General features: G+C 32.3%; 1 protein-coding gene across 5 annotated transcripts in view; it reads right to left on the bottom strand.

Annotated features, from left to right (window-relative positions):
- Positions 1-26,933, bottom strand: part of LOC126821175 (poly(rC)-binding protein 3) — a 185,617-nt gene that overhangs the window by 71,315 nt on the left and 87,369 nt on the right. For all 5 annotated transcript variants that reach the window (XM_050549561.2, XM_050549569.2, XM_050549568.2 and 2 more), the window contains one exon: positions 20,103-20,190. The gene's annotated coding sequence lies outside the window, so the exon portion shown is untranslated. The remainder of the gene's footprint in view (positions 1-20,102; positions 20,191-26,933) is intronic.

The raw sequence follows: 26,933 nt of genomic DNA, 5'->3' as shown, positions 1-26,933 counted from the left end.
TCTAATAAAAAAACACTTTTCTTTTAATTAAATACCACAAATTTGTACTGAATTGTCTATGGATTAAAACATTTTGTCTGGAGCCACTCTACTTGGTGCAACATTTTTATTTGTGAATGCAGCAGCAACAGTCTGATTGGATGGTTGGAATTCAGGTTGGCATAGAGTGGGATTTCGGTTACAAAACCATTGGACAACTTTGGAATTGCTTAACTCACAGACTAGAATAGTAGAAAAAGGTATTTGCTGCGGTTCGATTTTCAAAATTTTCCCCTGAGGGCAAGGCCCCCATACCCTGCGATGATTGATTGGGCCACATTGAAGTTGCTGTATTCACAGGATTGAATAGCCAGAAAACGCATTTGTGGCAGTTAAATTCTCAAAATTTTCTCCCGACAATTGATTGGTTGATTGGAATTTTAGTCAGCCATCTTAATTAGGCTATATTAGATCACTTTGAAATTTCTGTCTTCACAGGGTGCAATAGCAGCAAAATGCGTTTGTGGCCGTCAAATTTTTTCAAAATTTTCTTGAGGGGGGCCTACACAGTAAGCTCTGCACTTTCTGCTATCGCACAAGATCAGCGCCGCCATCTGTAACCCAAACATTTTTTTAGCATTTCAGCTCCTCCCCCCCTAACTGCCTGTACGCCTAGGATCTCATTGACATAAGATGTGATAATACATAATACAACTTGTATAAACTACTGATTAGCCTATTGCTTTAATGTTTCATGAAGCTATCGTATAGTTTACTTTTATGCTTTCAATTATAATCCGATCATAAGGTACAATCTTCTACTTAAAATAATATTAATGAATAGATAGGATAAGTATAATGATCTGTAAGATAAAATAATAATACAGTTTTAATAATTGAATAAACATCTATAGGAGAAAAGTTATTTTTAAACCATTATCAGATATAACATGGACAGTGTCCAAAAATACATGTAAATGTAAACATTTTAATCATTCAAATGTATCATGCCATATAGTATCTATCCACAATCGTTTGAACATGCCATACTGATTTAACATCAACACAAAATATTTGACACAGAAACTATATTGATACACCCAAGATCAATAACACATTCACTAAAATCTTTGTAAAATTTGATAAAGAGACAGAGTGAGAAAGAAATCAGGTTTACCATCTACACAATAAAAGCAAAGTTATTTCGTGATTAACATATGGTATTTAGGGGTCTTAGCAGTGGGAGTTTAACTGGAGAACCCAGATAAAACCCATGAGGTTAGGCATCCAATCCTGATCCCATACAAACTTTGACTTTTGACTCAATGACAGATCTTATAATCTAAAATGTACATGACAGACCTCTTTGCCACCTCATCCCCTACCATAAAAATTAGATCACAAGTGGGCTTAATTGTTACTATACCCACAGTGCCACAAAATTGATGCAAATTAAGATTTTTGGATTTGATATTTTGAGAAACTCATATTTTGTGAAGATACATGATAATATATTTCTCAAAAGATCATTATTTGCAATTTTCAGTTTTCATTATGAAGACAACTTAAACTTTATTGGTGACTTGGTGAGTATGGGGATGGGTCACCACTCTGGAGGTCAAGGGTTTGATCCTGTGTTGGCTGAGAAAGTTCTTAGGAATTTTACAACCTGGTTTCCTTAGTGTTGCAGAACAAATATCCGGGTATAGTTGTTTGGATGGCATTTTACTAGTTGGCGTCCATGGAAAAGAACCCTTGACAGTTTGAAGAGTGGGCTGAATGCCACTGTTGAGCAAATTTTTACTTATAGCAGAATGCATGGCATATGCCTGTCTTTATTAGCTCGATTTAAACCTTATATACTTCATGTTCTTTCTTTCTTAGAATACTACAATCATTTTTCCAAACAAAAAAAAATCATATTTCAAAAAATATGTAGGTTTAATTGGTTTATTTTCAGTTAATCTCAGTATTAAAATACTATACTGAATACCTTTCCATTAGCAGTATTTGACAAGATCATAAAATACAGTTTGTACATATATATCTAAAATCCAAGCCTGAGACGAATTAACTGCTTACTGAAAGTACTGCCGTTGAGGGGAAGAATCTCTGTACAGTGCAGTCAAGATCGGATCTCAGCGAGACATATATCTTGTAAAAGGATGTAAAAGAAAATGATGTGGGAACAGAGAACACTTAAGGTTATTGTTGTATTTTAAGACTTGAGATCTTTACAAAGTTGACATTAACTAAAATTACAACATAAACATTTAGGTCATCAGTTTCTGCTGCACTGTTATCATTATTCATATTTTGTTGTTCATTATAAACAATTTCTTTTCCATCTGTACTAATAAGACAAAATATTTTGTTTATTAGACATTAGCAAGATAAGCCTCTGTGGTATGCTAACATATACAATAAACTGTGGAGGATATCATTAAAAAATATTCTTGCAATGTTACAATCATGTTTCGGATGTAATCGTGGATAGAAAATAAAGAAAATATTTCAAACGGTTTTAACTGAACACTGGAATATCAAGGCCTATTTAGCTAATTTACATAACCAAACTTTTTGAGAGGATTTTGATCCCTGAGCTATATTACATATCATATCCATTGAAACTATCAAGATTAAATTACTTCATTTCAAAAACAGATTAATGTCAAGAAAGTTTTGTGATCTCTTACATGTTTCTTGCACATTCCCATAGACCAACAATTGATTTTGGCAATCCCTAAAGAGAAGAAAAGGTCATGTAAGTGAGAATTGAGAAAAACATCAAAGTTAAGAGGATTATCTTAGCCAGTCTTAACTCGTGGCATTCTAAAATTGCACATACATGTGTTGATAGTAACATAGTTGTGATGTCATCCAGATGCTGAGAAACCAATGGTCAATATCCCACACGTCTTAATGTACCATAACATATTGTTAAATAAAGCAAACTTTGAAGTATTATTTAATTTTTTAACTCCTAGAGATAACTTTGAATCTGCTACAACAGACACTTAATTACTTGTATTACTTCTTTGATGCAGTGCAAGAGAGTGCTATCACAAATCAATTATTTTGCATGATCACAGATGCAACTCAACAGAGTGGACGGAATAACAACAGTATTCTTGGCTCAGAAGAACAAATTTATTTGAGCATGTCAATCAGTAGGAGCCGTCTTGTCAAAACAATCTTTTATATAGGTAACATCAGAACAAGATGATTGTCTTAGTCATTCTCATCCTGTATTGTTTTAATTTGAAAATGGAGAATACAGCTCTGCTCCTTTGAGATAATTATCAACATGTCTTTTGTTTATGTTTGACCATCTACAACACATGATGTAATTCTCCCATATTTGTTGATACTATCAACAGATCTATGGGTTGTATAACACAGGGAGCTGATCAATGGATGCCAAGTAGTTTACAGGTAGACATCATTAATTACTGTTCTAAATATTCATCTGGTAGCCATTACAAAAACTTTCCTTCTGTTTGTTCTTGAGAACAGAAAAGACAACACTTTTCAACAATCTGTTTTTCTAACAGGTTTTTATTCTAATTTTTATGCCCAAATCAACAGTGGTACGAAGTGCTGCACTAAGAATTGTGAGTTACATCTTCTTTTAGAATTTTTGTTGGATCTTTAAATAGTAGAAATCAAAATCTATTTATTTAGCTCTCAGAAAATATTTCTACAATTGTCCATCTTTTTTTCCACCATTTTCTAACCTTTGCAAATCATTCACAATATTCTTTAGCTCTCAGAAAATATTTCTACAATCGTGATTTTTTTTTTTACCTTTTTTTTTAACCTTTGCAAATCACCCACAATAAGACTTAACTCTAAAATTAAGAAAGCTTTTGCTATGTCAGCGCTGTCAATGACCATATGATTCTTCCTTTACCAGTCATCAAAGAACAACATAGACTCATGTCCTGGCCTTTTTAAGCTGAATACAAGTTCTCAACTGATTTGAAATGATGGTAATTCTCTCATCTCAGACATACTAATACTTATATCAAGTCTGTCTGGTAAATTGAGATGTAGACAGACCGGGTGAAAAGAAGGATGATAATTATTTTTGATAGATTGGTATTTCAGTATGTCTAGTAACTTTCAAATTCCATTATTACCATTGAAGAGTTCAATTACCCAACATCAATGTACTTCAGCAGCTGGGTTCAATGATAATAATAATATCTTCCATTTATAGAATCATAAACTTCCATACAAATCAAGATCAAGATCAAGCAAATGATCATGTAGCTGATTTTATATTTCGGAAAAATATCAATATATATAGTTTTCCCAGAGTGCAAGTATCATTGGTAATAAATAATTACAAGTAAATTCTTATAATTGTATTGTAATTGATTTTTAGAAGGATTATAATTATTACCTGGGTAGAATAACCTTAACTAAGATAGGTAGCCAGGCAATGAAACATACATCCACAGCAGCTAAATCGTCCGAGCAGTCAACAAGGCCTGTTGCATATTTAATCTTTTGTAGGTAATAGGGGGTAATTACAAGGCAATTTCATACAGATCCGATTATTATTTTCGTCTTCTGAGGGTTCACAAGGTGCTGCAAACTGAAACAAGCATTCAAGCGTTCACAAGGTTCAACAATTTTAAACAAGGGCAATAACTCTAGAAGTAATAATTGGAAATTGCCGAAATTAAACAGGCTTATAACTTTTGTCATTGGAGCATTCACAAAATGCAACAAAGTGAAACAAAGGTCATAACTCCAGAAGAAATTAACAGAAATTGTTTCACTAATTTAAATGATGCATATCAATTTCATACAGATCGAATGATAACTTTCCCCATTTAAGGTTCAATAAAGTGAAACAAGGGCCATAACTCTAGACATAATTAACGGAAATTGCTGAAATTCAATAGGAAAATTCTTCATTTCACTAATTTATATAATTCATATAAATTTCATACAGATCAGATGATAGCTTTTGTTGTTTTAGTGTTCACAGGGTTCTACAAAGTGAAACAAGGACCATAACTCTAGACATAGTTAATGGCAGTTGCTGAAATTAAATAGGATTCTGCGTTTCACTAAATTAAATAACGCATATAAATTTCAAACAGGTTGGGGTTCAACAACGTGAAACAAGGGCCATAACTCTAGACATAATTAACAGAAATTGCTGAAATTCAATAGATTTTTTCGTGTCACCAATTTAAATAATACATATAAATATCATACAGATATGATGATAACTTTTAGTGTTAGAGCATTAAAAGGATTCGACAAAGTGAAACAAGGGCCATAACTCTAGATGCAATTTACGTAAATTGCTGACATTGAATAGGCTTCTTCGTTTCACTAATATAAAGGATGCACATAAATATCCTACAGATAGGATGATCATTTGACAATGAACCCCTCCCACGTGTATGGTGCTATTGCGTGTCGCATGTGCAGCTCAGTGTTTCTGTTGGGGCGATAAGTTCTTCATCTGTGAACATACTCTCAAAACATGTCAAGTGTCCATGGCTATTTATCACATCACAACCTGCATAGGTATTTGCATTTCAATATCCCCTACTATTTTTGAAGAGTATATATAGGCATAAACACAGTGTATAAATATAAAATCAATCAGATGATAACTAAGGTCTCTAAAGCATCCATAAGATTTTTCAAAGTGAAAAGGGCCATAACTCTTGCAGTAATTATTGGAAATCGATGAAAATCAATATTCTTCTTTGTCGCATGACCATAAACACTGTGTATAAATTTAAAGTCAATCGGATATTAACTTAAGCCTCTAGAGCTTCCACAAGCAATTGTGGACGCTGGACCGACGGACGGGGGCGACAACAATATACAACCACATTTCAATGTGAATGTGTATTAAATACCATCAATTTATCTATTAATCATTGTATATCACATTTCCATGTGGGCGTATAAAAATTAAAGGAGATAGTTCACCTATTACTTTATTCCAACAACATATAGGTAAGGATGAATTGCCATAGACACTTTTATACAAATGCCAAATTAAAGATTTTGTTTGTGATGTGACCAGAGGTATTAGGCGTTAAAATTGTCAACTGGAAAAGGTGTAACTACAGGAACCAATCTGATTAAAATTCAGATCTATATTTCATCTCGTTTTTTTATACTTATGATGGCCTACACTAAAACGAAATTTTGAACTATAAAAAATGAAACGAAATAGGATCTGTGTTTCAATCAGACTGCTACAGGAAGTTGCGGCAGGAATGGAAAGTGGTATCAGAAAACACAATAAAAGTAAGCATATTATGTCTCATACACTGCAACAGTTAAAATATTCTTTAAAATAGTTTATTTTATTTCTGTATCCAGTGTTTATTAGCATAATTACGCAAATGCAGGCTAAAAAATTTGATAGAAAAAGCGTAAAAAAATATATTCCTTATAAAAAGATTTTGATTCAGCTATATGGAATATGTTTATTTTACAAATTCCATTATTATGGAGTTGCAGACATCAATGATGCAGCAACTGTATTTACAGGAAAACTGTCTTGATAATTATATTGCAATTACAGATGGTCAAAAACCTCATGTGACATTAAGATATTTATGAAGATGACGCCTTCCAAATACCTATATCAGTCATCTACAAACAATAAATGTTCATGTTGGAATAAAATGCATAATACTAATAGATCTCAAAGAAATGGCAGAAGGGAGGTGATCACTAAAATGTATGAATATCTAGTAGCAATTCCTCATGCATGCACTACTATAAATACTGAAGTTGTATATTTGCATGTAGTTTAATTGAGGTTAAAATTGGTAATGCAAGTAATATAGATGGTATTTTACCCACTTAATAAAACAAAATATGTGGGTGGTTCCTAAGGTCCTTAATCTGCTGGAGCAAATATACTTGGCTTTTAAAAGAAGTTTAATGTACCACTGCAATAAGTCTACCAACTGTAGTATGTGAACAGGCCAACATTACACAAAACTCTATGATAAACTTTTAATTCTGATTTCTGAACTTGCAGCACATAAATTTGAGTAGAAATTATAAATCAATACAAATTAATTATAAACCATAAAAACTATTTACTTGAAACAATTCCCTATGGATTCATAGCCAACTAAGTGACAATCCTGTTTGGGATTAATACCATTTATTTCAACTTACATAAGTCAAGCCCTGGTATTTAAGCAATTAAGGATAAAGGTCAAGATGAGAAATAAAGGTTGTTAACTATGACCACATGTCTTAGTTTGAACTTGTGTCTTTATACCTGTTAACAATCTCTGGTATTATCAGAATCTCCACTACATAAAAACCAACATCATTAAGACAAGATGATAACTCATTTTCTACTAATTCCCAGCTGGCTCCACTTTACACTATTATTCTCATCCAAGGAGTCTCTAGCGCAAAACAATTATTCTAACATGAAAATATTGGATAACTATGCCAAGCTTTTATCAAAAGTACTATTATAAAGGAGGATTTTGTCACATCATGGATTTATTAGGTTTTTAGATGTATATGTACTTATATCTAAATGTTCAGAATTCATTTACTAAAAATAAAACGGTCAGACAAGAGATGCAAAATTGGGACAATAGCAAGTGGGAGATTACCAAAAATAAATAGATGATACTCATTAATTACTTGCACATTTATCCATTCCATAAAGCATTGATCAATCAAACCATTTATCACTCTGCATTTATAAACTAAGCAGAAAATGCTTATATTAGTCAAGGTGTTGATGTGAACTTATACACTAAGTTTCATCACTCACCCTCAAATAGATTCTGATGTCCCCTGCTGAAATTCCAAAATAAATAGATGACACATATTAATTAATCACACATTTATTTTTTTCAAAAGTATCAAGCAATGAAACTAATTATCAACTATACACTAAGTTTCATCACTCTCTATCAGATAGAATCAAAATTATTTAACTCTGGAACAATGTGTATAATTATATTTACTAGATCAGGGCTCTGTTTCACAAAAACTTAAACTAAAATCACTAAAATAGATTTTAACTAAAATCAAAATGAAATTTTAAATTTTATGCCTTTCATGAAGATCGATTGTAACTTAAAATGCAATTTTAATAGATTTTAGTTAAAATTGCTTGCGCTCGCGCAGTGCACAATTCTGGCGAGGTCACTTAGGGTGTAAGGATAAACTGTTGCCAGGTTGAACTAACCGTTACAATACCAATGAGGAGAGTTTCATACGTTGTAACAATGTCTGCACATGGTCAGACAGTTGTCGAGAGATGAAATAAATAAGTTTATTGCGTATTATTCGTCTTAAAATGTATCAGTTGGTTGGCCTTGAATTTGCATGTCGCTTTCGTGACCTTGGCATTTGATTTACTCGCAGGCTTCAATGGAAATAATGCGTATCGATCAACTAAATCGCTTGAATTTTGTCGAATTTTAAAAGTATTTAATAACTTTTAAACTAATACACGAAATAACCAATGTTCCAATGCCTAGATTTGAAATGTCAGTCCCATGGACCCTTTCAATAATACTTTGAAAATGCCAAAGTGCCACACTCGTGGGTTTTCTCCGGGTCCTCCGGTTTCCTCCCACTGCTAAAGACCCATGCACGCAAGCGAATTATTCAAATAAAATAAAGAAATTGAATGAAAATTATTTTAGTATGTTTAAATTATATAACCCGGGCCATTGGCAATATTATCATTATTCCAAATATATCTATCTGTCGCAATAGATCTCACAACGTAGCTCTAATCAATGTTTGTTAATGTCGTGATTTTAAGCTAGGAGAGGGCGACGGCTGTCCTAAGTTAAAATTGATTTTAGTTCAAATTGTCCCTAAAATAGTTTTGTGAAATGACACAATTTTAAGTTAAGATACAATTTTAACTTACAATATTATTTTAGTGGATTTTATCTAAAATGCTTAAAATCGTTTTGTGAAACGCATCTATCTTAAGTTAGGATGAAATTTTAGTTTTAAGACGATTTTAAGGAGATTTAAGTGTTTGTGAAACAGGGCCCAGAATACTTGTATTGTATATGGCAATAGTATATTCTCTATAAATAAAGATGTTAAGTTTTTAGGTGTTTTAATAACGCAACATGCTAAATACATATTATTTGAACTGTCCTTATTTTTATTGGCTAGTTTCTGAAGATGTTAATGATAATGTGTATGTTAATGGGTTTGTGCTCATTTTTTAACTCATAAAGAAAAGATAATCTTTGAATCATTTAGCAATCAAAGAAAAGAAGAACATTTAAGAAGATTACAATGTTTTCATTCTGAGTTTACAGAAGGAAACAGTTCTTAAACAATAGTACCAAGGCATTTGGCCAAACCTCAGAGAACAAATATATTCTATTAGTATTCTATATTCATATTGTAAAGATAGGTTGCCAGACAACGAAACATACACCCACAGCAGCTCATGTCGTCCGAGCAGTAAACAAGGGTTGTCGCATATTTTTTCTTTTGCCAGTAATGAAAACATTTACAAGACACTAAAATCTGATTCTAAGTAACAACTCATTAAGTAATTATCAGAAATCATTCGAATTTGTTTGGCTTATATTAGTTTTGCCTACACTAACATTTGGTATACAAAATATTTTGTATCAAGGGTCAATCAGATATTAAATTTAGCCTCGAGAGCGTTAAATAGATTTTTAAAAGTGATCAAGGGTCTTATACTGGCAGTATTTATTGGAAATCGTTGAAAATCAATAGGATTCTCCGTCTCATAACCTTAAATACTGTGTGTACATTTCAAGTCAAACGGATATTAACTTTGGCCCCTACAGCGTTCACAAGCAATTGTGGACGCCGGACTGATGGACTGACGGATGGTGGAGACAGCAATATACGACCACATTTTAATGTGGCCATATAAAAATGTAATCTTTTGGAGAAATTGTGTTTCTCTTAAATTTAAGCTGTGGTTTACTTTTTCCCTTTTAATACAGTTTGTATGGTTAATATATTCTCCATATTATGTCATTGACATAAATAACATTTTTTAAACAGATTATGTGACATGTTGAATGATTATACACACATGATGGATAATATATTCAAAACTATGCAAATATTAAAAAATATAAATCATGTTTACAGTGTCATCAAACTGAAAGAATATCAACAAACACATTATATCATTACTTCTTGATAAATAATATTGATGTGTAGAATTTGAAAAATATCATCGTTGATATAGGTTGCAATATCTAGAAACCATAGTTGCATGTTTACATATACATCTGAAATTCAGATTCTGAATGTTTTTTTTCGAAGACATCAATTACTTCAATTCTAATAAAATGGCTACTCCATTCCTCGCTATAGAATGCACTGAATGGTTAGAAGTTTAGAGTTAAAATAGAACATTACTCTAATTACACAAATTATCTTACTCATAACATTAACACATCAGTGGGTATAAAAACACAAAATCAGTCTTGATTATTATGTCTCAAAACCAGATGTGGTTGTCAGTTTGATAAAGTATAGGTCTTTGCCAGGATTTAAATTATTAAATGAACTGCTGTCAATTGCTTTAGATTAGGTGCATATGTTGCCATATCTGCTAAAATATGTAATATTTGTACCTTTTTTTTTTAAATCTTTACTTTTTCTGATTCAAAATGAAATCTAAAAGTATGCATTCATTGGAGATTATGTCTAAGGAACAGGACTTTTTGCTTAGAAACAGGAGTCAGAGATAAATATATATCAGTATACAATGGGGCGTATAAATTTCTAAAACTGGACTGTCCACCTGTCTCAGATTAGCTGCAGTCATAGTGAACATCCAAACGAATGAACTTCTAGAATGAAATTTCAATGCGTACATGGATGAACCTAGGTTGTTTGATCCATGTGAATGACTAGATGAATTTTTTTCTTGCCAGACCATTTGTCTTGCACAAATGACAAGACGAAACCAGACTGTACGTAGGAAAATCCCAAGGTACATTCTTGGATATTTAACCGGGAACCTTGATGGTTAATGATCCAGATCATGCACACTGAACCACGTCAAAAACAGTCTGACTGCATTTACACAACTTTAATTGAATACAGAAAATAAAAGAAAATATAGATTTTCAGGTCATACACAATATTTTCTTTAAACAAATGTTCTACATAAAAGTGGAAAGAAAGTATGAAATATTTAGAAGTTTACTCAGTACTTAGTATGCAAATACAAGCTGCTAATGTATTTATTTGAATGGCAAAACATGATCACTGAAATAATATTTTCAAATGTGATATAATAATTATGTAACATATATTCATATTTAGATGAAATAAAATTATCATTATTTTAAAATTAAAACATCTTTTTCGGGTTGCCAAAGTTCTGTAATTTGAACAACACCCAAACTGTCCAAACTCATGGGATTTCTCCAAGTCCTCTGGTTTCCTCCCACTGCTAAAGACCCGAAATGACCTAGTTTGTGTCGAGTGGACATTAAACTCCATTCTCTCTCTCTCATAACATATATATACCAAGTTGATTTGTATTCAAAGAATCCAGTATTCTGCCATGTGTGACTGTAAATATAAAGTATCCTCTTTGACAACTGTGTGAAGGACATTTTGGAGTTAATAACACAGTAAACCCTGTTATTTGAATATTTGGGACGTCTGAAGGTTACAAGTCTGTAGATCTTAACAGATTTATGAGTAAAACAGAGTCACATGAACCCAGTCTTTCAAGGTCAAATAAAAACTTTGATTTCATGTAAAGGGGCGCTATTCTAAATAAAATTTTATACGAGCTTGCAGATTGTGCTAGAAAAACAATCATGTAGAAAGCACATTGATTTAATTTATATGAGAAAAAGAACTGATAATTACTGTTTGCATTATTATTTAAGGGCAATAAATCCATACAGTGTGTAGAAAAAAATAAGTCCACATCGATATATTTATCATTTAAACAATCATTTATCATAAGTATTTTCTATCTAACACTGGATCCGCAAAATGTTAACTTTCAAAATATCAGGTTAATGAAATCATGTTAATAAATCCAATTTTGAAACATTTGCCCTTTTATACCGATTTCATTTAATCATTTCTTAATGACTTTATTTCATGAAATATATATATACTGAGAAACAATTAATTTGTAAATCTTGTTTGAGAGATACAATGAGAACTTGCAATTGTGAATATAACAACATCAAATCACAACAATAACATATGAGAATTATGATTTCAAGATCGCGTTGGCGCACCACAGATCAATCTCAAACACAAAAAATAGAATATGACACACTTTTTAAACCAAATGACATTTTGAAAATAAAAGTAGCTAAAACAGAAAAATAACTAAAGTTTTACTAAATATCTGTCGCCAAAAACTGTTCCAGTAGGTAATTAACTGGAAAGATTCTGTTCCTTAATTCCTAAACATTTACAAGAAATGTGCACCTATTCAACTGGAAAGACCCTGTTCCTTAACATTCAAAAGAATGTGCACCTGGTACTGCTAGCTTTCTTACTGAATAGACTTGATAAAATCTAATTGTACCATGGCCAATTTACATTTGATCATTAACACTCTTGTCATTACTGCTGGTACCTCAAGTCAAGTGTACTTGCATTGACATTAAAAGAGTGTGGTTTCTAATATATGTATTTATGATTAGAAAGTACCTACTGGTCAATAATGATGACCTCTCCAACCAACCTTGACAAACATAATCTGTTTGCAATACATCATTTTTATCTATGCTTACATTCTATTTTTAATATTAAAATGTGGGCGTATAAAAATATATCTGGTTGTATATTTTACTATAATTTAAAATATTCTTTGAAGTCATTTAATGGGATCTCATAGCTATACACCCATTTAACTTTCTTTTTTTCTTTGAATACAAGAACATAATCAAATATTCCACTAAAACAGTATTATATTCATATGCCTTCAGTTATACAATAGAAGGTCCACTAACTTTTCTGAAACCTGAATACGGAATTAAAGAAAGCATATTATTATATTCATATGCCTTCAGTTATACAATAGAAGGTCTACTAACTTTTCTGAAACCAGAATTAAAGAAAACATATTATTTCTAAAATAATAAAAATTAATCCCACATCTATGTAAAATATATCTATTTCTGTAAGATGTAAAATAAAATATTCTATTATTGACATCCGTTTAATTTTTTTTAACATTTAGGTAAGATATTTTCTTTAAGACAAAAATTCAATGCTACTGAAATGTTAACCTACAAGCATATGGCAAGGGCAAATTCTTATCTCATGTCCTAGTATTGTCGAAATTTAAGTCTTTAATTGAGTACCTTAGATGCTTTTAAAACCCGTTTCAAAAAGCTTAGGAAATAAATGCTTAAATTTGCCTGTGAATAATAACAAAAAGTTGCCACCAGCCATACAATTGTTTCCTTGCCATCATATAAATATAGAAAAATTGCCTTTCTGTGGACCTGTGCCTGGGAACAATGGTATAAAATATTATTCTATAAATATAGATGCTATAATAAATATACTATATATAAATTCTGATTGTTCATTCGGCAAACGGGTGTTGGCCCACACAACTTAACATCTTTTTGAGTTTGAGGTACTCGTGTAACAGCACACCTGGGGTACTTGACTTTAACATTTGAAGACTAGAGGTTGTTATACTGGCTATCTGTAGATACCATTCAGTCATCTCTATATATATAGCACTATACCTTGCCATTATTTGATATATACAACAATATACATCGATTTTGTGCACTTAAAACTCACCTGTTTATATTTACAGATAAAGTGCCAAATAGCAGACTTCAAATCTACATGCAAATTTGACTCTAGTTTTAAGATATGTAAGCTTACAGTCAAATATGACTAGAGTTTTCAAATCTGTAAGCTTACAGGCAAATTGTAATGCAGCATCAGGGTGGCAAAAGAGAAACTAGTTTAAAATCATGACAGTTTCAATCCAGGAGATTTAAGCATTCCCACAGACAATAAGTTATTCATTCATTTATTGTGCATGTGCATATTATTTTAAAGGAGGCCAAGAATTTGTTCCTGACCTGATATATTTCTCTTCTAAGCTACTTTATCACCCCTGAGGTTCAGACCACAAAGTTAAACAGACAGAATTTCCTTTGCGTTGTGACAACAGTTTCTTAAAAATTCAATTTAACATATGGATTACCCCTTACTACAAATAAGTGCCTCACATTACTGGTGATAATTTTCTGCACAAAAATACACTCTGGTAAAATGTGGGTAAATTCTATAGAACTGTACTGGTAACAAAATGTGGGTTAATTGTCTTAAACTGAACTAATAACAAAATGTGAGTTAATTGTCTTGAATTATATTGTTAACAGAATGTGGGTAGATTGTCTTGAATTATACTGGTAACAAAATGTTTTTACTGGTAAATTGTCTTGAACTACACTAGTAAAAAAAATGTTGGTGAAATATCTTAAAATAAACAATACATACATCTCTTAATTACTTAATCTCGTAGGATACAAACATATGTTTCCATTAAATTTTTGAAGTCTCTACCAGCTTTATCAAATCTTCTGGAAAGAATAAGAGGGATCTTATACTTTTTGACGAGAACAGATAACCTGCATTTCTTTAATTATGCAATATGGCTATTGATATAAATTTTCTTTTATCAAAGAACTGGAATTTGTAAATGCCAAGGTGAGTTAAGTGTTTTGCCATTAAAGAAAAATATTTGCCGAAAACATCCCAAAATTTGCCACTTGACCTTCAAAAAATATGTCATTAACCTTCAGAAAATATGTCTTAGATGAAACAGAATTTTTTTATTAATTTGATGAATATGAACTTAAATTACACCAATCATTTTGGTTTTCTATCAGCAGCTTGAGGAATGTTTTGCATAAAATCAACGGAACAGTATGCTAAAATTTCATATGTTTTCTCGATCAAAAGCACAATTTCTTGAAATTTGAAACTATCTTCTAACATATGGTATTACATGCACCAATTTGCTTGCTAATATGATCACAATACACATGTAGGTAAAAGTCTTCTTTTCTTTACTTTGGCTACATTTTTACTCCAATATAACCTGCAAGTCCTTGTTAAAAACAAGAAATTTGAGACTGACCGCTAAATTAGATACAATTATTCTTTCTTTGTAACTTTCCAACTGTGACGCGAGAAATGGCTGTGTAAAACTAATTTCCTGAAATCAAGTGCCATTATGTGATATCTACCTAGATATTTTTCTATTGTTCAATTAAAGGTACTTAGGCATGACAACTAACATAAATAAATTACAAGCCAACAGTGAGGCTGATGTCCCCCGCCGAAATTGCAAAATAAATAGATGACACATATTAATTAATCGCACATTTATTTTTTTCACTAAGTTTCATCACTCTCTATCAGATAGAATCAAGATTATCTTGTCCCAAACCATCGACAAATGAAATCGATTAGCTCTGCTTAGCTTCAGCTCGAAATGTTAATTATTGAACTCAGTCAAGACATTCACCTAATGAACATCTACATATACATCAAGTTTAAACATTCACCTAATAGACACCTATGCCAAGTTTGAACATTCTACCTCAATTAGAAGGAGAGTTATTGTGTTCCAAAGTTTCTACCAATCAAATTGCTTATCACTCTGCTTACCCTCAGCAAAAAATGTTCATTATCGAACTTAGTTAAGGTATTCATATAATAAATCTATACACCAAGTTTCATCAATCTCACTTAATTAGAACTAAAGTTATCGTGTCCCAAAGCATCAACCAATCAAATTATTTATCTCTGCTTACCCTCAGCGGAAAATGCTCATCTTCGAACTCCATCAAGGCATTGACCTAATCAACACATACACCAAGTTTGAACATTCTAGCTCAATTAGGAAGAGAGTTATCGTGCCCCAAAGTATCAACCAATCAAATTGCTTATCTCTGCTTACCCTAAGCGGAAAATGCTCATCTTCGAACTCCATCAAGGCATTGACCTAATAAACACATACACCAAGTTTGAACATTCTAGCTCAATTAAAAGTTATCGTGTCCCAAAGCATCAACCAATCAAATTGCTTATCTCTGCTTACCCTAAGCGGAAAATGCTCATCTTCGAACTCCATCAAGGCATTGACCTAATCAACACATACACCAAGTTTGAACATTCTAGCCCAATTAGGAAGAGAGTTATCGTGTCCCAAAGCATCAACCAATCAAATTGCTTATCTCTGCTTACCCTAAGCGGAAAATGCTCATCTTCGAACTCCATCAAGGCATTGACCTAATAAACACATACACCAAGTTTGAACATTCTAGCTCAATTAGGAAGAGAGTTATTGTGTCCCAAAAAGTGTGACGGACAGACAGACGGACGGACAGACAGACGGACGAACCCATTTTAATAGTCCCCTGCTTTCTTCGAAAGGCGGGGGACAATAACAGGCACAAGTATACAGTTTGAGAGACTCTTAGGTTTTACATATTTATATCTCATAACAACAACATTAAGTACTCAAGATGGGTGTCAGGTACTTACGAATGTATAAGAAGAAATGCTAAATTACTGATTTTGGTACCTGAAAGTTGCACAACCTAAACTGAAATAATAAGAACAATACTGTTTTAATCGATGGCACAACCAAATATCAAACATCTGTACGTGTGATTTTTTTCCAAAGCAGATCCAGGAAAAATGTACAAATAGGGTGACAAGCACAACTGGACAAAACTCAAGCCATAGTAAGCCACCTCTAATGCTTTAGGTTGATGAAATGTTCAAACTTCATTCCTTTCCGTCAATCAAGTTAAAGTGAATAGAGTCACCAATTCAATACACATTCCTGGGTCCATCTGATATAATTTGGCAGTTTTGGTTGCTTTTAATTCTTCCATTTATTTCTCCACAAAGTGTTATTCATAAAAGTCTTAATACTTCTACATTCTTTAAATACATTCTTTAAAATGTGACTAGACAAAAAGACTAGATAAAAACTGAGAATAGAAGCGAATAACAATACTACCTAAATAAGAGTTGTTTCCCTTTAACTTTCACTAGAATTAATTACCACATCAATTCACATGAGTAACATCCATAATATCTTATCTTAAAGTGTAATTTTCCACAATCAAAAGTATTTCATCAATTCTGGAAAAATTAACCTATAATTTTTTTAAAAATTCAAATGTTTTCTCAGGCTTTGAATGTTTCTGATTAACTTTAAGAAAACCACTGAATGCCATATAATTTCAACAAATAGAAAAGCATACTTGTTTGAGACATCTAAACCATTAGAAACACACAAGAATATTTCATGATATTCATTTTTTCTGCTAGCCATTCCTACCAAAATATTTAATATTCTTATTCAACAGTATAACAATTTGATGGGTGTATCATACCATAATTTCAAGATAAGTCACAGTAGTCGAAGGTGAAATGATGAGGAAGTCAAAAATTCTAAGATCAATTTTATGCCAGTTCCATCGACCTCCAAAGTATTATTATTTGAATAAAATTGACATTCACTTTAAATGCAAATTTTCTTTTGTCAGTAACTTTTCAAATAAACGGTAGTAATTGATGAACATATTTAAGTCAAATTATTAAAGAGATGGGCTAAATGATTTCCTAATATGTATATTACATGATTATTTTTTATTTAGAATAAATACTACACATAGATCTTTGTCATCTTATGTGTATTTGAAAAAAAAACCATGTGATATATTTATAAGTTGACATTTAAAGCTTTATGTGATTTAAACAAAAGCCTGGGACACAGATGTTTTCAAAAAAATTAATAATTGCCTAGGAATTGGAGAAAAAAATGACAATGTCTGTTAATGTATTGTATACACAAGATCTTGGAATTTCAATGAATTGTTTAAATGCTCATTATTAACAGCTTAAAGCAGGAACCAAGATCTTTTGGTTATAATGATATATTTCAAGTTTCATCAAAATCAGATCAAAATTGTGGCTTTTAGAGGTTCCACAACCTTGATATACCATTTTGTCTGGCAGTTTTGGTCCCATTTTCACAAATTTTCACCTCAACCACCATCAGTGTGCAATGGTGATATATTTAAACGTTTTTTTAAATTGGATAAAAATTGTTATCTCTAGAGGGACCACAAGCTAAAAACACGATTTTTTGTACAATCAAGGGCCATAATTCAGGAAGTCACAATTCGATATGCGTGAATATCGAAAGGAACCAAGATCTTTAGGATATAAACATGTAGTTCAAGTTTCACCAAAATCGGATCAAAATGTGGCCTTTAGAGGGTCCACAACCTTAATATACCATATATTTACACTATTTGCATACAAGGGGGGCGGCCATTTTGTCCAGCAACTTTGTTCCCATTTTCATGAAATCGAACTCAACCATCATTAGGGTGTAACGGTGATATATTCACAGTTTTTTAAATCAGATAAAAATTGTTACCTCTAGAGGGATCAAAAGCTTAAAACACGATTTTTCATACAACCATAGGGGCCATAATTCAGGAAGTTATGAATTGATATGCGTGAATATCGAAAGGAATGAAGATCTTTGGGTTATAATCATGTATTTCAAGTTTCATCAGATCGGATTAAAACCTTGATATACCATATTTTTACACAATTTGCGTATGAGGGGCGTCCATTTTGTCCGGCAGTTTTATTCCAATTTCACGAAATTTGAACTCAACTGTCATTATGGTGTAACGGTGATATATTTGATTTTTTTTTTTAAAATTGGATAATAATTGTGACCTCTAGAGGAACCACAAGCTAAAAATGTGATTTTTCATACAATCAGCGGCCATAATCCATGACGTTTCATTCCGATACATGATAATATCGAAAGGAACCAAGATCTTTTGGAGGTAAACCTATATTTCAGGTTTCGTCAAAATCGGATATGAATTGTGACCTGTAGAATGTCCACAAACAAATTGTGGACGTACAGGGGTGACGACAATATACGTCCACATGAAAATGTGGGCATATAAAAAGGCATTAAATAATGGAGGATTTATAATGCTGGACCTGTTTTATTGTCTATATTTGGCTCTTCAAATCTCTTATTATTTTGATTTTCCCTTTTTCATAAAATGAAATATGCTTTCAAAAGGAAGAGACCCATATATTACGACACAGATAAACAACAAATAGAAGAATAGCACTGATTTATTATCTTTATTCTAAAAACAAAAATTACACTGAATTTAACAACTATGATGTCAATACTTACCTTAACATTAATGAAATGATGAAGTGATGTTTGTTATAGGATGTGTATGTATTGTTTTACAATGAGTTTCTATTGTTAGGATAGGAAACAACCACCAGTAGCTAAGTCATCTGTACTCACTATAAGTATTTCACCAATTTGACTGTTTTGATCATTCAGGTTTCAGTGTTAAGATTCATGAGTTATTACATTTGATAGACAAGTCTAATAGTAAGTGCAGGAGAACCGTACCCAGTACCAGATTTATCTATTAGTTTGGGAATCCTAGGGCCTCATGATCTAAGGGGGGCCTCCGGACAAGGTGCATAATATTTTTGACACTGTCATAAGCCTTTCTTACATGCACTGTAGTCTTAATTATCTGTCATCATCCTCATCTTTGCTCAATTGAGTTTAGAACACACTTACATCTTCCCCTAGTCATGAGGTGGGAGGAGGGGAATAAAAGGGGCCTTATAAGTGGAATGGCCCAGGCCTCCCTTCATCTAAATCTGGCACAGACCATACCACGCACAAACTGACCACCCCTGTTCCCTCTGTGGCTCTGCCAGTGACTGTTGGCCAAATTTTAAGATAAAGCTATGTTTTTATATTCAAACTGCAGGTGAAAGGCAAGTGATGGCGTTCACATTATAATTTTCACTTTTTTGTTCAATTTGCACATGATAGCAATATTCTTACTAAATTTACCATTATTCATTCATTCAATATTTGCAGTCTTTATTTGCCTCTTTATCAAGCAAAGCTTGAGCTCCATGTGCTGGCATAAATATTCTTATGAGCTTTACTCTACTATGTTGCAATAATGATACAAAAACTGGAGAACTGGTAAAAATGATTGTAATCTTACCTATAGGAGTAAGGGACTAGATACTATAGGGTTGACTGGAAACTACAAATAGGATTGTTCAAATTCAAACATTCTCCATCTTCTTTTTCTGTAATAAAAAGACAAACATTCAATTCAATGAATAGATATGTCCGACTCAAAAGCATTTTATGTCATGATAAAATTACATTATGCCCTCTGTGGTCTTATGACTGAGAAGAAAGAAGCCTCTCTCCCCAACAACATTTTGGTGGTTTTGAAAATGGAAAGCATCTGGTTTATGACCCTTAAAGCTCAGTTGAAAAATTTTGGCGGTTGCAGCTTTATCCACTCAAAATAAAATTTTTAACTTCATTTCAAAATTCTCACCAATATAAGCTCTGATCAAACTGTCTTTTAATAAGTATGTTTATGAATATTTAAAGTAAAAAGTAATTGGAAGAAACCTTCGGGGAAAAACAAATTATATGCCAGTCAATCAGAACATTATAAAGCATTAACTCTTAAACAAGAATCAATATAAAGACAGTCATATTTTTAATGTACAGTCTTCTACACGTTTATACTAGTTTCTTTCTCTTGCCACATTTTTTTAATAAACTAATTACCAAACCTAAAACATGACTTCTGATTAAATCTTTATTTAATTTTGAAAGAATAACACGAGTATGACAACGTCCACTATTTGTGAGAGCACACAGAACCCTTTTAAGAATCAATTCTTGTAACCAAACATGAAAGAATCTTTGATAGAAACGAGGACGTTTTTGTCCATCAAGCATGCCAACGCTGTAATACTGCGACATTGATTTCTTGCTTTGGGTCAAATCATGTCGATTCAGCAATGAAAAGAGTTGTAAAAAAAACGAGATTTGGAGCATGCAATTATTGCTGAAAATTGAGTAGCAGCAATGTGCGATAAATTGCTAATTGTACATTACAAGACTAAAATTACATGGGTGGAAAGACCATGTCAAGTCTTATCTAACCAATATTATTATTATACTCCATTAGTGCAATAGAATTTCCATACAACAAAATAAGGCGGGATTCGCACTGGCATCAACAGAATGAAATATGCTTCTACCGCATGGTACCTCAATTGTTCGGCCGATATTTCGATTGGCAATGTTTAAAATTTATTTGATCACCACTGATCCACATATTAGTCGATTCAGTGTATTTCAAATGACAATTGTCATTTTGTGCTTAACAGTGAGCTTTCAAAAAGACTTTGCCATAATAGAATAATAAAAGAACAGTTTTAGAAATAATAGGTTACTGAAGAATAAAATTTCAGTTGATTTAGTAAGACAATTTTAGCAGAAACAAACTTCAGTATTTCTTCATATAATACATTTTGTACATTTTATATTATTAGTAAACTATATACTATTAGCCTAATACCACTTCTGTGTAATAACTGTTATCACTTAACCACATATAAACATAATTTCCTGTAAAACAAGCGTCAACAAATGAGCTGATACCATTGTCTACACAAGAGGGAAATAACATTGTGAAAATTATTGAGTATATGAACACAAGACCTGAAGCATTATGTTTATCAACATATAACTAAATTCAACAACTCATATCAACCTACTGACCTTGTTAGGCCAAATTGGATAACATATTTGATAGGTAGAGTTTATTATGAACATCCTGTTAGTTTTATTATTGTCATTTATAAATATTACCTGATAATAAAAAAAAACATTTTTCATTTCTATAGTAATATATATTTCAAGGGGAAGTCCAAACTTTGTATAATTGAGAGTACAAGCCTTTGTCAAAGAGTAGAGAAGCTGATCTGTTATAAGTAATGGAGGGAAGCTCCTTGGTAAATTTTTAATCCTGTACTTGCATCATCATCTGATGTCCACCCACACTAATACTTGAGGGGTGAGGGCAAACAACTCTGGCAGAAAGGATAAGAATGACCTGCTATGTGCACACCATCAGCCACTACTAAAGACTAATAATGAGATTGACTATATCAGTGATCCTAAGTGTGCCGCGAAATTTTGGACAACACACTAAGAAAATGTGAAAAACCATGTGTCCCAATTGATTAGTCACTGTTGTCTACTGATAAGTTCATAGCTGTGTTTTTCTTTATTTAGTTTGAGTCAGTCTATGTGTCCATGACTACGGTGTATGTCATCTATGACTTGCCATGTTTTTATTTTGCAAAATTTAAATATTTTTCATATATATTTAGCCAGGTGTGCCGCTATTTTTTCATGTGTTCTAAGGTATGCCGTTGGCAAAAAAAGGTTAAGAACCACTGGACTATATTCTAACTGTACCCACAAAATTTCTTGTATGCATACTTAAAGCGTATACAGATGTAAATACTTAATAGGATTAGCTAGGGTAGTTTTAGTATGCAACGGTAGAGTATATATTACAGATTTGATGATAATTACATTAGCCATATAGATGAGTGTGGTGTAGATATATTGTAACAAGCTTTCTCTCAAACTGTACCAAAAGTCACATCTGCTAACATTACCTCTCATAACATAGTTCCCTCCCTTCACATGGCACAAATCAGCTTTTTCAATCGTATTCCATGATGAAAATAAATCATTATTCAAGTGTTTCGTCCATTAACATATGTTGTGGCATAATTTGGGTACAGAAACATTATAGAATTTATTAACTTGAAAAACGTAATCAATTAATTGTGGGTATATTTTTCGGATCCTGTCCAAGATAGGAAGATATATGTATATTTACCTACAAGACAAGAGAGAGAGAGAGAGAGAGAGAGAGAGAGAGATGGGTGTAACGTCCACTCAACACAAACTATGTCTAACACATGGTTCAATTTTATTCAATAATTCGCTTGCGCGTACAGGACTTTAGCAGTGGGAGGACCCGGAGAAAACCCACGAGGTTGGACAGGTGACCCTACTCCTTGTCACGTACAGCCGGGGAATCAAAACCCTGCCAAGTTGACACAATGACCATACAAGACAAGCAGTATTGTTCAGTATCTATGAAAGGAAGTAAATATAATCTGGGACTAGAAAGCAGATTAAAAAGAACAACAAAATTGGTACTAATATTGTCATTTTAAAATAATTCAAGCTAAGAAGTTCTTGAAGACGCAAATACATCCGTAAAAGATCCTATGACACATTTTATTAAATTTTAAAAGATAGGTTGCCAGGCAACAAAAAATACGCTCACAGCAGCTAAGTCGTCCGAGCAGTCAACAAGAGGAGTCGCATATTTTTTCTGTTGTCAGTAATGAAACATTTATAATACACTAAAATCTGATTAAGAGTAACAACTCATTAAGTAATTATCAGAAAATCATTAGAATTTGTTCGGTTTTTAGTTCTGCCCCATGCTAACGTTTAGTATACGAAACATTTAATATCACTAATTTAACTGTTTATATTATCAAAATTCATTGACAATCAATATACTTGTTCGTCTCAAGACCTTAAACTCTGTTTATCAATCTAAAGTAGATCTCCTCGAACCCCCGCAGCATCCAGCTTGTGACAGAGTCCGGCATGCCAAACCCTGTCAAAGGCCTTGCTGATGTCACAGAAGACTATTCTAGTATATTGATGTTGGTCAATGGCTCGACAGAAGAAGTGTGTTAGGTCGATTAGTTGAAATATGGTAGAATCACCTGGAAGAAAGCCACTCTGGACAGGTGTTAGTATTGAGTTATCTCTAAGGAAGTTAAAGACATGTTCGTGGATGATTTTTTCAAAAATTTTGACTATTATACTTAAGAGGGAGATTGGTCTATAATTACTACAATCGTTTGGAGAGCCTTTTTTGAATATAGCGACCACGTTTGCAAATTTCCAAATGTTTGGTACAATGTGTAGATCTAATGATAGTTTAAAAAGTTGGCAAAGTGGATGACTGATTTCTTTTGAGATGTATTTTAGAATTCTCGCGTTTATTTCGTCGGGTCCTGAGGCTTTTGTAATATCTAGGCTGTCTATTATGTCTTTAACTTCCTCTGGATTTGGTACAATCTTATCGATGCTGTTAGGGTTCATAACAAGCAGTGGTAGATATTTCAAAGTGATCAAAGCCATAACTCTGGCAGTAATTATCGGATATCGTTGAAAATCAATAGACTTCTTTGTCTCGTGACCTTAAACACTGTGTATAAATTTAAAGTCAATCGGATATTAACTTTAGCCTTGAGAGCGTCCACAAAGATTTTTCAAAGAGATCAAGGGCCATAACTCTGGCAGAAATTATCAGAAATCGCTGAAAATCAATAGGCTTCTTCGTCTCGTGACCTTAAACACTGTGTATAAATCTAAAGTCAATTGGATATTAACTTTAGCCTCTAGAGTGTGCACAAGATATTTCAAAGTGATCAAGGGCCATACCTCTGGCAGTAATTATTGGATATTGCTGAAAATCAATAGGATTCTTCGTCTCAATACCTTAAACACTGTGTATAAATCGGATATTAACTTAAGCCTCTAGAGCACCCACAAGATTTTTCAAAGTGATCAAGGGCCATAACTCTGGCAGTCATTATCGGAAATCGCTGAAAATCAATAGGCTTCCTAGTCTCATGAACTTAAATACTGTGTATAAATTTAAAGTCAATCAAATATTAACTTTAGCCTCTTGTGGACGCCTGACCATAGGACCGACGGTTGGCGGCGGCGACGACAATATATGACCACATTTCAATGTGGGCGTATAAAAATTATTTACAATTTATTATGATGATTAGAAAATAATATCACAATGACTGTCCTTGAACTCTTAAAGAAAAGTTAAGGATAAAAACCACACCCATTTCATAGGATTAATTTCACAAGAATTTGTTTAAAACCTGAATTTTAATACAATATGGTAAAAAATTAAATAGTAATTTTGGAAGTGACACATACCAAAAACGACATTGATTTTACCTTGACATCTAAATTGGGTTGTTTAAAGTATTTGTCATATTAATGTACATTATCGTCAATTATTTAATCTTACTTGATGAAGGTGATTAAAAATTGACAGGTGAAAGATTAACATGTCATGTATGAGACATACTGGACATGACATTCTTCATCTTATCTGCCATCATCATAATAAATCTATCAAAATAAACAAACCTCAACTTCCATATATTGTCATAGCAACCAATCAATGAGGATTTATTAATTACTTATTTTTGAAAATACTTTAATCATCTCTTTTTTGCTCTGTAATTAACATTTTAATCTATATTCTCCATTATTTCTCCATTTAATTTAAGGATATAATTTCTCCACTCCATCATAATATAAGAATTTTATGAATTTTATTCAATTTCATAAGTCTTAAAATTATAAGTGATTTCATGTCTACTTGCTGCCAAATCATCTCAAATATTTAAAGACTTGATGAAATAAAATCATCTATTATAGGGTCCATGAGTGTTTCAAACAACCAAAGAAGAAAGCAAGAACACCAAATTTCTATCAAACTAGTTATATTTGTGTGTAAGCTAGAGTTAGGATTCAAGACAACAAAATTACATAAATATTGATACACTGTCAATAAACACCATTCATTTGATCAAAGATACATCAATTTGAGTTTTAGAAAACACAGGATATCCGATCTACTTATCTTCTTAAAATTGTCTTTACAACAAATGTCTGCCCTTAATTTTTAAGACATATACCACACTATTTATCTCTTGGCAAAGTGTTTTATAATGTTCTTATATTTCAATCAACAGCTGATCATTAATATTCCTATAAATATTGTGTGTCTATTACCAATAAAAGTGTTAATCTGGTACTCACGACTCAATTCATCTTTTGAAGTGAATTATTTATAAAAAATACAGGTGTAAAGACAATCTGACATTTTAAAGAATTCAAAGCGGTCAGAATATGAACAAAATCCAAAGCTTTTAAACTTTATCTTGTAGGTGTATTTCAACACAAGGGAAATCTTGGCATTGAAAATGATGTTCAACCATGTTTAATAACCAACTCTTTCAAATAAATCTGTTGTACGTGTAGCTGTCTGCTGTAGAGTTTAGTTAGTGTGTAATAATAATATTTTCCTGTTAAATAACATGCGATTCCATGTAGTTTTGTAGCTAATTTACAAAACTAATTATAGTTTTCTAGCAAATACCTGACAAGTCTGCTAGTCAAACCCTCATTTAATCTTGAAAACCCAATGGGAGGTGGCAAATAGATTGTTTAAACATGCACTGTCATTGGTAATGATCCAAATTACATTTAATTGACTTTAGGAAGAAACAGTGTTCTTTTTAATTTCTGCATAATGTAAATCCTGGTTTTTATTATGGAGAGAAAAAGCAGCCTAGTCTGTCAGTGAAATTGTTTGATCAGGACTTGACAAGCACATGTTCTAGTAATCTAAGATAAATATTTATACCTTGACTTCAGTGTGACCGGTATGTTGTGTGATTAAGGGAAGACTTGCCAGCCTCTCTGTGTTATACTCTGAGGGTTTCAGCTATAAAACAAATAGTCAGGTCATGATCTGTCAACTGACTGTTAATTTGTGAATCTCCATAAACCCCCTTCGTGTCAATACATCTCTTCCCCCGTTTTACACTATATCACAACATTCTAATACTTTACAATTTATGTCGTTTCTTCAAAATTTTTCTAGTTCTTTACTAATTTCATGTGATCTCATGGAGCTTCTCCAAAGTAAATAAATTCTGATCACTGACACTGACTGCCAGCTTGGAATCCATTTTTCACAAAATAATCTAATATCCCCACGAAATAATCTTGTTATATTAAGTTAAACTTCTACTTTATGGCATGCATTTAATTATTATCAAAATGTTTTTGTTAACTTTAACTCTTCACTATGACCACA

Source organism: Patella vulgata, chromosome 5 (genome assembly GCF_932274485.2).
Source record: "Patella vulgata chromosome 5, xgPatVulg1.2, whole genome shotgun sequence".
In the NCBI taxonomy this organism is placed as follows: Eukaryota; Metazoa; Mollusca; class Gastropoda; family Patellidae; genus Patella; species Patella vulgata.
This window is presented reverse-complemented; position numbering and strand designations above follow the sequence as displayed.